General features: G+C 42.5%; 1 pseudogene; it reads right to left on the bottom strand.

The window, feature by feature from the left end:
* Positions 1-11,247, bottom strand: part of LOC135548033 (phospholipid phosphatase-related protein type 1-like) — a 134,396-nt pseudogene extending 123,149 nt beyond the window's left edge.
* Between the last annotated feature and the right edge of the window lie 918 nt (positions 11,248-12,165).

The following is a 12,165-nucleotide window of genomic DNA, read 5'->3' as shown; positions in this document are numbered from 1 at the left end:
ATACAAACATACCTAGCATGTAATATAATCACAGTGTGGTTGGGTTCTACATACAAACATACCTAGCATGTAATATAATCACAGTGTGGTTGGGTTCTACATACAAACATACCTAGCATGTAATATAATCACAGTGTGGTACCTAGCATGTAATATAATCACAGTGTGGTTGGGTTCTACATACAAACATACCTAGCATGTAATATAATCAAGTGTGGTTGGGTTCTACATACAAACATACCCTAGTTCTACATACAAACATACCTAGCATGTAATATAATCACAGTGCATACAAACATACCTAGCATGTAATATAATAACAGTTGGGTTCTACATACAAACATACCTAGCATGTAATATAATCACAGTGTGGTTGGGTTCTACATACAAACATACCTAGCATGTAATATAATCACAGTGTGGTTGGGTTCTACATACAAACATACCTAGCATGTAATATAATCACAGTGTTTTTGGGTTCTACATACAAACATACCTAGCATGTAATATAATCACAGTGTGGTTGGTTTCTACATACAAACATACCTAGCATGTAATATAATCACAGTGTGGTTGGGTTCTACATACAAACATCCTGTAATATAATCACATACCTAGCATGTAATATAATCACAGTGTGGTTGGGTTCTACATACAAACATATCATGTAATATAATCCAGTGTGGTTGGGCAGCATGTAATATAATCAGTGCCGTCTTTTGAATGGGACATTAAACGGGTGTCCTGACTCTCTGAGGTCATTAAAGATCCCATGGCACTTATCGTAAGAGTAGGGGTGTTCTAAATTCCCAATCTGGCCCTCAAACCATCACGGTCACCTAATAATCCCCAGTTTACAATTGGCTCATTCATCCTCTCCTTGTAACTACTGCCCAGGTCATTGCTGTAAATGAGAATGTGTTCTCAATCAACTTCTATTACATATATGTAACATAATCACAGCAGGGTGGTTGATTCTGCTTTATTGCAATGGCACATGAGACTTTCCATGTAATCATAATCTCACTTTTGTGAAATGCATTTAAAAATATATATATATATATTCAAATGAATCGTTGTTTTCAATCTTTATATCTTATAGTTTTCTTCATCGTGTCCCTTCTCCCTGGTAGCGTATATCATTTTTGGAGGCAGTTCAATGCCAGCAACTACCTGTCATCACATCATCTGGCTCAGAGGATTTTCCCTCGGAGAAGGCAATTCACCTAAACTATTTAATGAAATGTCATATTGAATTCCCTTTGTCGTTCATTCAGATAAAGCCTCTACTCGATTGAAATGTAGTTTACGAAAGTTCAAATCAGGGTCTGCTCGTTTAGCTTCATCCAGTAAGCATAACATAATGCACTTTGTTGTCTAGTCTACGGGCAATAGTGGGAATGAATAGACACGTATCATCAGCAGCATCTCAGTCCTCCTTCCTATTCACCATGTGGTTAATCTATTTACCCTGTGACCTATGGCAAAATAATATACATTCCTCACGCTTGCTGTTTAACACATGGGTTCACTCTTGCAATTATCACCTTCCTGTCTCTCAACCAATGGGTGTAGTTACATGTCAAATTACCCATGTTCTCTCAGAACAACCCTCAACGTCAGCAAGAGAGAGCTTCAGGTTCCTCAGTGTCCACATCACTAAGGCTCTATCGTGGTCCACACACACCAACACAGTCCTGAAGAGGGCATGACAATGCCTCTTCCCCCTCAAGAGGCTGAAAAGATTTGTCACGGGTCCTCAGATCCTCAAAAAGTTCTACAGCTGCACCATCGAGAGCATCCTGACAGGTTGCATCACCACCTGGTATGGCAACTGCTCGATATCCGACCACAAGGCGCTACCGAGGGTAGTGCATACGGCCCAGTACATCACTGGGGCCAAGCTTCCTGCCATCCAGGACCTCTAGATTCTCAAGCCTATATAAGTCAAAACTGTAAATAGGCAACTCGGAAACATTCAAATGTCATCTTGGTAAACAACTCCAGTGTATATTTGGCCTTGTGTTTTAGGTTATTGTCCTGCTGAAAGGTGAATTTGAACGGTGAATTTGTCTCCCAGTGTCTGTTGGAAAGCAGACTGAACCAGGTTTTCCTCAAGGATTTTGCCAGTACTTAGCACTAGTCCATCTTTTTTTAAAGACTACTTAGTCCTAAATCAGTGAAAAGCACGCAGACAAAACCGGCCTTTCCTAATATTCCAAAACCAACCGCGGGAAAACACAGGTTAGAAAGCAAATGTCTCTTGCTGAAAAGAGAAGACTCTAATCTGTCTGCTCTAGGCTAACAAATATTTGGTCAACTTCCAAATTGGCCCGGGAGAGAGAGAGGCTTTTGGCACGAATGCAACGGACATTACCGGCGAGTGAGCTGCACATCATAGGGTGAGTCAGTGAAACTGGGAAGCCTTTTTAGGGACTATAATTTCCCTATTGTGCAATATGTATCTCCACGTACAGTGGACTAGACTATTGATGGATTCAAGACAACGTCGTGTTTATTGATCTCAGATTCCCAATTTGTCAGTGTCAAAGTAGCCTGTCATTTCCATTATTTATTACTAAAAAGGATTCTGCTGAAGTTTCTAGTAAAATGATGTAGAATTACATTTGTTTTAAATAAATTCCTGGAACCTACTTTTAGTCTACAAGAACTGTTCCCCATGTGTGCCACTTCCGTAAGCACCTTCTACTCTACTGCTCTATGTTACTAGGTAAATGCGATGCAACGCTTCATTATATATATTTTTTAAATGTCTTATTTAACCTGTATTTAATGAGGCAAGTCAGTTAAGAAAATAGTTATTATTTACAATGACGGCCTACCCCGGCCAAACCCGGACGACCCGGCCAAACCAGGACGACCCTGGGCCAATTGTGCTCAAAGCCATTCCATGAGCGCAGCATTTATATTCCAACAGAAATCAATGAGTCCCCATCAGTCGTCCATGACAACTACATCATAAACAACAGAGTAGGGCTGGCTGATAAGTCCTTAGTTCTGGGGTCATGCTCAGGTAAAACAAGTTGGATAATCTGTACTTCCATATATCCACGTCTAATTCCTGAAGATCAAGGGATATTACAATGACTGGAATTCTGATAACTTTGTTTTTTATAGTAAATATATAATTTAATCATATGATTATAATGCATTAGAAAGTGATTGGTTAGAAGAAGCCTACATTACCAACACATAAAGTAAATTTTAACATCCATTTATGGCCAACTATGTAAACTTTAACATTGATTTATCCTGCAATAGATGTGGTTCAATTGGTAACATACGTTGCCGTCTTCCTCTAACGCCTCTTAAAGGGAAAGTAATCTAAAAGTCCTGAATGTAATCAGATTACATTACTGATTTGGGTAATCCAACAGTTACTGATTACTATTTTGAACAGGTAATTAGTTACTGTAACAGATTACATTTAGAAAGTAACTTAGCCAACCCTGACCACTGATTAAATTGTCATTTTTGCAGATAATATTTTTAGCTAGTACTATGTCAATATTTATCTTTAAAAATTAGCATGGCATTTAGCCAATTAATATAATGCAGTTTGGGATCGACTCCGATCGACTCCGGCACAATTACATCTTCTACAGCACTTTTAGTAACAGAATAAGACTATATGAGTTACAACATTAGTGAAACGGCCATTCGTAATGTTTCAATCGGCTTCATTTGGACCGATGTACTGGTATCTTACCCATTGGTTAGGGCTGAAGGGGACCGATGTACTGGTATCTTACCCATTGGTTAGGGCTGAAGGGGACCGATGTACTGGTATCTTACCCATTGGTTAGGGCTGAAGGGGACCGATGTACTGGTATCTTACCCATTGTTAGGGCTGAAGGGGACCGATGTACTGGTATCTTACCCATTGGTTAGGGCTGAAGGGGACCGATGTACTAGTATCTTACCCATTGGTTAGGGCTGAAGGGGACCGATGTACTGGTATCTTACCCATTGGTTAGGGCTGAAGGGGACCGATGTACTGGTATCTTACCCATTGGTTAGGGCTGAAGGGGACCGATGTACTGGTATCTTACCCATTGGTTAGGGCTGAAGGGGACCGATGTACTGGTATCTTACCCATTGGTTAGGGCTGAAGGGGACCGATGTACTAGTATCTTACCCATTGGTTAGGGCTGAAGGGGACCGATGTACTGGTATCTTACCCATTGGTTAGGGCTGAAGGGGACCGATGTACTAGTATCTTACCCATTGGTTAGGGCTGAAGGGGACCGATGTACTGGTATCTTACCCATTGGTTAGGGCTGAAGGGGACCGATGTACTGGTATCTTACCCATTGGTTAGGGCTGAAGGGGACCGATGTACTAGTATCTTACCCATTGGTTAGGGCTGAAGGGGACCGATGTACTGGTATCTTACCCATTGGTTAGGGCTGAAGGGGACCGATGTACTGGTATCTTACCCATTGGTTAGGGCTGAATGGGACCGATGTACTAGTATCTTACCCATTGGTTAGGGCTGAAGGGGACCAATGTACTAGTATCTTACCCATTGGTTAGGGCTGAAGGGGACCGATGTACTGGTATCTTACCCATTGGTTAGGGCTGAAGGGGACCGATGTACTAGTATCTTACCCATTGGTTAGGGCTGAAGGGGACCGATGTACTAGTATCTTACCCATTGGTTAGTGCTGAAGGGGACCGATGTACTAGTATCTTACCCATTGGTTAGGGCTGAAGGGGACCGATGTACTGGTATCTTACCCATTGGTTAGGGCTGAAGGGGACCGATGTACTGGTATCTTACCCATTGGTTAGGGCTGAAGGGGACCGATGTACTGGTATCTTACCCATTGGTTAGGGCTGAAGGGGACCGATGTACTGGTATCTTACCCATTGGTTAGGGCTGAAGGGGACCGATGTACTGGTATCTCACCCATTGGTTAGGGCTGAAGGGGACCGATGTACTGGTATCTTAAACATTTGAACTGTGGGTGAATAGTTACACCTCTTATTATTAAGTGATGAATTAAAACTTGAAATTCCGTTACCAAATCGTTAATGGAATTTCAGAAAATAACGGAATTTCTGCAATTGAATTGGCTATAATGTGAAATCAGAGTAGTGACAAAATACAGTTAGGTTTACACGTTTGGACAATACAGTACAATACAGCACAGTATTTCATATTTTATTGGGATCCTCAATTACACTCTTCCTGGGGTCCAAACAGGAAACAAAACAACAAATAAAAAGACCTGATAACACACATAGCAGCACATCATTTCCTGCCTCCTGTTCAGATACAGGAGCTGGTTCCTGTTCTACCAGCCGTTCCAGCTCCCACAAGTCAATGATTCATGCAAGGCCACCCATCTACACATTACCATCCATAATACAGTGGCAATTACAATACAAAATATACATCACATTGTCCGTGTCTCTTCAAGTCAAGGCTTGTGCACAAGGCCACCCACCCACATAATAAAGTGTAAATTACAACTCAAACATGGCCGTGTCTCTGATAAGTCCTGTTGTGCAGTATGGTGTTATTTTATCAATTTTTATCTGGTTTTATTGCTATCTGGAGCTACCTGTTTGGCAGAGAGTTCCATGTAGTCATGACTCTATTTAATACTGTGTGTTTCCCAGCCAATGCTTTTAGTTGTTTGAGATATTTAGCAACAGACTATTGCTATTTATTACCCAGAACTGTTGAGTAAATCACAGTTCAGTACTGTAGAGTAGAGCACAGTTCAGTAATGTAGAGTAGAGCACAGTTCAGTACTGTAGAGTAGAGCACAGTTCAGTACTGTAAGTAAGCACAGTTCAGTACTGTAGAGTAGAGCACAGTTCAGTACTGTAGGGTAAGCACAGTTCATTACTGTAGAGTAGAGCACAGTTCATTACTGTAGAGTAGAGCACAGTTAAGCACTTTAGGGTAGAGCACAGTTCAGCACTGTAGGGTAGAGCACAGTTCAGCACTGTAGGGTAAGCACATTCAGTACTGCAGATAGCACAGTTCAGTACTGTAGGGTAGTAGCACAGTTCAGTACTGTAGGTTAAGCACAGTTCAGTACTGTAGCGTAAAGCAAAGTTCAGTAATGTAGAGTGCAAAGTTCAGTACTGTAGGGTAGAGCACAGTTCAGTACTGTAGAGAGAGCACAGTTCATACTGTAGAGTAGAGCACAGTTCAGTACTGTTAGTAACACAGTTCAGTACTGTAGAGTAGAGCACAGTTAAGCACTTTAGGGTAGAGCACAGTTCAGCACTGTAGGGTAGAGCACAGTTCAGCACTGTAGGGTAGAGCACAGTTCAGTACTGTAGAGTAGAGCACAGTTCAGTACTGTAGGGTAGAGCACAGTTCAGTACTGTAGGTTAGAGCACAGTTCAGTACTGGGCTGAAGCAAAGTTCAGATGTACTGAGTAGCAAAGTTCAGTACTGTAGGGCTAGAGCACAGTTCAGTACTGTAGAGTAGAGCACAGTTCAGTACTGAAGTAGGCACAGTTCAGTACTGTATCTTAGCACAGTTCAGTACTGTAGAGCTAGAGCACAGTTCAGTACTGTAGATCTTAGCACAGTTCAGTACTGTAGGGTAGAGCACAGTTCAGTACTGTCAAGTAAATCACAGTTCAGTACTGTAGGGTAGACACAGTTCAGTACTGTAGAGTAGAGCACAGTTCAGTAATGTAGGGTAGAGCACAGTTCAGTACTGTAGATTAGAGCACAGTTCAGTACTGTAGAGTAGAGGACAGTTCAGTACTGTAGAGTAGAGCACAGTTCAGTACTGTCAAGTAAATCACAGTTCAGTACTGTAGAGTAGAGCACAGTTCAGTACTGTAGGGTAGAGCACAGTTCAGTACTGTAGAGTTAGCACAGTTCAGTACTGTAGAGTAGAGCACAGTTCAGTACTGTAGATTAGAGCACAGTTCAGTACTGTAGGGTAGAGCACAGTTCAGTACTGTAGAGTTAGCACATTTCAGTACTGTAGAGTAGAGCACAGTTCAGTACTGTCAAGTAAATCACAGTTCAGTACTGTAGAGTAGAGGCACAGTTCAGTACTTTAGAGTAGAGCACAGTTCAGTACTGTAGAGTTGAGCACAGTTCAGTACTGTAGAGTAGAGCACAGTTCAGTACTGTAGAGTAGAGCACAGTTCAGTACTGTAGATAGAGTACAGTTCAGTACTGTAAGTAGAACACAGTTCAGTACTGTAGAGTAGAGCACAGTTCAGTACTGTAGAGTAGAGCACAGTTCAGTACTGTAGAGTAAATCACAGTTCAGTACTGTAGAGTAGAGCAGAGTTCAGTACTGTAGAGTAGAGCAGAGTTAAGTACTGTAGAGTAGAGCACAGTTCAGTACTGTAAGTCGAGCAGAGTTCAGTACTGTAGAGTATCTTACCGTACTGTAGAATACAGTTCAGTACTGTAGAGTAAAGAAACTGAACTATACTCTACTGTAGAGTAAAGAAACTGAACTATACTCTACTGTAGAGTAAAGAAACTGAACTATACTCTACTGTAGAGTAGAGTAAAGCACAGGTGGTGTATGTGTATATTATCACAAACAAAGTACAAGGGGAGTGAATTGATGTTAACTTCAGCTGTCAGCTGTATCTACCGAGTTAAGTTAGCCTACAAAACGGGAAGCTACTGGTATATTCTTTCATTGTAAAGTGTTGTAAAGCTTGTATGGACATTGTTTTGCAAACAGTAATTCAGTTTAAAAAAATGTCTACATGCTGTGTCGCATTATTTAAATGTGTTAACTTGTGTGCATCATGACTGGGGAGCTGACATGATGCAGGCAACACTTCCAGTGGAGGCTAGCAGTGACTTAGTGAAGCTAACATGATGCAGGCAACACTTCCAGTGGAGGCTAGCAGTGACTTAGTGAAGCTAACATGATGCAGCCAACACTTCCAGTGGAGGCTAGCAGTGACTTAGTGAAGCTAACATGATGCAGCCAACACTTCCAGCGGAGGCTAGCAGTGACTTAGTGAAGCTAACATGATGCAGCAAACACTTCCAGTGGAGGCTAGCAGTGACTTAGTGAAGCTAGCATGATGCAGGCAACACTTCCAGTGGAGGCTAGCAGTGACTTAGTGAAGCTAACATGATGCAGCCAACACTTCCAGTGGCGGCTCGCAGTGACTTAGTGAAGCTAACATGATGCAGGCAACACTTCCAGTGGAGGCTAGCAGTGACTTAGTGAAGCTAACATGATGCAGCCAACACTTCCAGTGGAGGCTAGCAGTGACTTAGTGAAGCTAACATGATGCAGGCAACACTTCCAGCGGAGGCTAGCAGTGACTTAGTGAAGCTAACATGATACAGCCAACACTTCCAGTGGAGGCTCGCAATGACTTAGTGAAGCTAACATGATGCAGCCAACACTTCCAGCGGAGGCTAGCAGTGACTTAGTGAAGCTAACATGATGCAGCCAACACTTCCAGTGGAGGCTAGCAGTGACTTAGTGAAGCTAACATGATGCAGCCAACACTTCCAGTGGCGGCTCGCAGTGACTTAGTGAAGCTAACATGATGCAGGCAACACTTCCAGTGGAGGCTAGCAGTGACTTAGTGAAGCTAACATGATACAGCCAACACTTCCAGTGGAGGCTCGCAGTGACTTAGTGAAGCTAACATGATGCAGCCAACACTTCCAGCGGAGGCTAGCAGTGACTTAGTGAAGCTAACATGATGCAGCCAACACTTCCAGTGGAGGCTCACAGTGACTTAGTGAAGCTAACATGATGCAGCCAACACTTCCAGCGGAGGCTAGCAGTGACTTAGTGAAGCTAACATGATGCAGCCAACACTTCCAGTGGAGGCTCGCAGTGACTTAGTGAAGCTAACATGATGCAGCCAACACTTCCAGCGGAGGCTAGCAGTGACTTAGTGAAGCTAACATGATGCAGCCAACACTTCCAGCGGAGGCTAGCAGTGATTTAGTGAAGCTAACATGATGCAGCCAACACTTCCAGTGCAAGCTCGCAGTGAGTAAGTGGTGTTGTTTCATTGTATTTTTTGTGGAAGGGAGCATTCATTTTCAAAAGCATAATTCTGTTACTGTGGAATTGCCATACACCCATAAGAGAGTGCCAAACCTCTCTGCCAATTGCAGCTTGTTTTCTGTTTAGCCCTTCCCACTCAAGCCCCTCCCAGACAGTCATAGTTACATTCTAGATTGAGAAATTGATATTTGCTAAGAATTATTATTATTATTTTTTTTTTTTACCATTTTATTTGAAAATAAATCAAATGTATTTATAAAGGCCTTTTTACATCACATGATGTAACAAACAGAGATCCTTAATTGTTGGCCAGAAATGATTTGATATTGAGATAGAAACGGCTGCATTGGCCCATTTTAAAGGCGCTTAGTTCAGTCTGAATTAAATGTGCTTAGTTCAGTCTGAATGGTGTTTAAATGTGCTTAGTTCAGTCTGAATTAAATGTGCTTAGTTCAGTCTGAACAGTGTTTAAATGTGCTTAGTTCAGTCTGAATTAAATGTGCTTAGTTCAGTCTGAATTAAATGTGCTTAGTTCCGTCTGAACAGTGTTTAAATGTGCTTAGTTCCGTCTGAACAGTTTGTTTTGGGGGGGGGGGGGATTCAGACTTTATTTTCTTGAAATACAGCTGCATGCATTTCTAAATGCTGACTGACTGCTGTGTTGAGAATGTATCTGTATAATTTGACACTAATGAAAGTGTTTTAGATATAGACTTAACCTACGGCAGTAGTTTATTGTAGTTTATCTGTGTTGATGTGTTACAGGCAGTGTGTTCCCGACATTCTGAAGCATCCAACCTAAAGAAAGAAGTTGCAAACGAAGGGGGGGGGGGGGGTAGTCCCTATTTGAATAGCCAGCTGGCGCTTATAGAACACAATGTTGTAGCCTAGAGCTTGTCCAGCCTTCACTGATTAATACACAGCACAATACACATTCATTACTAATCTAGCCAATTAGAAGAAACTAATGAACACCACAAGACATCATGAATTCACCCTCCACACTGAAAATGAGGCTGTCTATGTGTGTGTGTGTGTGTGTACAAATGCATGAATGTGTAACATGGGGAGCAACATCTACACATTCTCAGGCTATGGTGGTGATGTCGACTTTGTAGGGCTTTCCATCCATCCATAGGAGCTGTGGATAGCTGAAGTATATTCCATATATATAGTAAACTACTATTGACCAGGGCCCATAGGAAATGACACAGTGTGATGATTTGCCCATGTGAAGTCACTGGCCAGATACATTAGCTGATCCAATAGAGCTGAGTGAATTCAATCTCTTTTGATGGGGGGGGGGGGATTTCCACGTTGTTGTTGAAAATCACCCGAATTGCTTTATTGCATCACACACATCAATATCATTATAGGCCTGATGTGTACCTCCACACCAACTAGAAGGGCCACAGCCCGTAGGGCATCGTGTGGAATCAGATTGGGGTAAAGATGATCGGGAGATCACACATCAGGATCTTAGAGTAGGAGTGCTGATCTAGGATCAGGTCTCACTTGTTCATGTATTCATTATTATCCTAAAATCAGCACTGCTCCTAAACCGGACAACGACACACACAAAAAGGCGACAAAAACAACGAGACTGCATCACTATGTCCCCGCTAATGGCGAACATATTATGTCTGTTTAGGATGTATAGGCTCTCACACAACTCGGGATGTAAAAGTCAACACGAAGGTGTGGTAATGAGACAGCCATCACCTCACGGTCCTAAATGACTTCCAGAGGCAGGTGTTTGTCTGAGCCCACGGCTCCTCGCTGGTCAAAATGACCCTCTGAGGACCATGCCAGTAGTAGCCTGTCCTCCATCCACAACGTGTGGCTTCCCTCTCCAGGTTTGACCATTGAAACAAAGTGACGCTGTAGTGAAACACTGGCTACATGTAACGGGCTGCCAGAAACACGCTGCCACTACAGACATGTCAAAACCACTTGTCCATTACAGCAGGATCCTATCGACCGTGAACGATGTCAGCAACAATAGACAACAGTTGAATTGGCGAATAGCAACCATTCCGCGCATTTCTCACCCGTGGGTCAGTGTGCAACCGACTGCATCACGGACAACTTACCGTGTGATTAAAGTATATTCCAAAGGAAATGCAAATCCATCAAAGGGAAAGAAAGGACAAAGTCATGCTACTCCATCGTGTTGTCCGAGTGCTCCAGCGTGTACTTTGAGACCGGGGATCAGAAAGAGAGGACGTGAACGGGACGCTGTGAATGGGAGGCGGGGACAAGGCGTGTTTTTACCACTGAGAACCCACTCAGGCGTTATAATGAGCTTTCATACAGCGTCCCCGCGATCAACGGGGACTGACGTCTCATCCATCCGGAATTAGTCTTTATTTTGTACAAACTGAGGTTTTTTGGCGGAGTCACAACCCGTGTATCACCTGTACACCTGTCCGTTTACTGACTACTTGGCGAGAAGGTTGGGGATGAATCCCCCACCAGCCCAAGCCAATAGCATAGAACCTCAAATACTCTACTATTAGTTCAATCTCCAAACATGATTTTCACAATTGCTTGACTATAATATCGTAAGGAAAGCAGGGAGCAGGTCTCGAACCCTCAATTTTCTAGCCTAAAGTCCAGCGCGCTATCGACTGTACCGTAAAGTCCTGCTCAAGCGGCAGAGTCGATATCTGCGCTTATAAACCCAGGGATCTTTACAATATAAACTGTGATGGTTTATACTACAATACGAACTTTGCTGGCTTGAAATGTTGAGGGTACACTCAATAGTTGTTGTTTTTTCGTGTTTATATCAAAATATTGTCCACCATACAATTCTGCCCATGTGTAGTTATCCGGGGAGGAGGTTGTATCAAAGGTAACCTAATGTAGCATTAAAGAAAAGGCATTTAATTCCTTCTGGTCCTGGTTGCTCTTCAACCAATCCAATAAACGTGGAGGCGGAGTTAAGATTGAGTACCTCCTTGTTATTAACGGACACTATTTTCACGCCACTTCGATACAAAGTGATTTGCAGGTTCGGAGTGCATTTTTTGCCAACACTAACTTTTTCCCCTAACCTTAAACTCAGTCTCCTAACCTGGTATTTTAATTCTCCTAACCTGCTATTTTAATTCTCCTAACCTGCTATTTTAATTCTCCTAACCTGCTATTT

Source organism: Oncorhynchus masou, chromosome 11 (assembly GCF_036934945.1).
Source record: "Oncorhynchus masou masou isolate Uvic2021 chromosome 11, UVic_Omas_1.1, whole genome shotgun sequence".
In the NCBI taxonomy this organism is placed as follows: Eukaryota; Metazoa; Chordata; class Actinopteri; order Salmoniformes; family Salmonidae; genus Oncorhynchus; species Oncorhynchus masou.
Note: the sequence above shows the minus strand (reverse complement) of the source record. Positions and strands in the feature narration are given on the sequence as shown.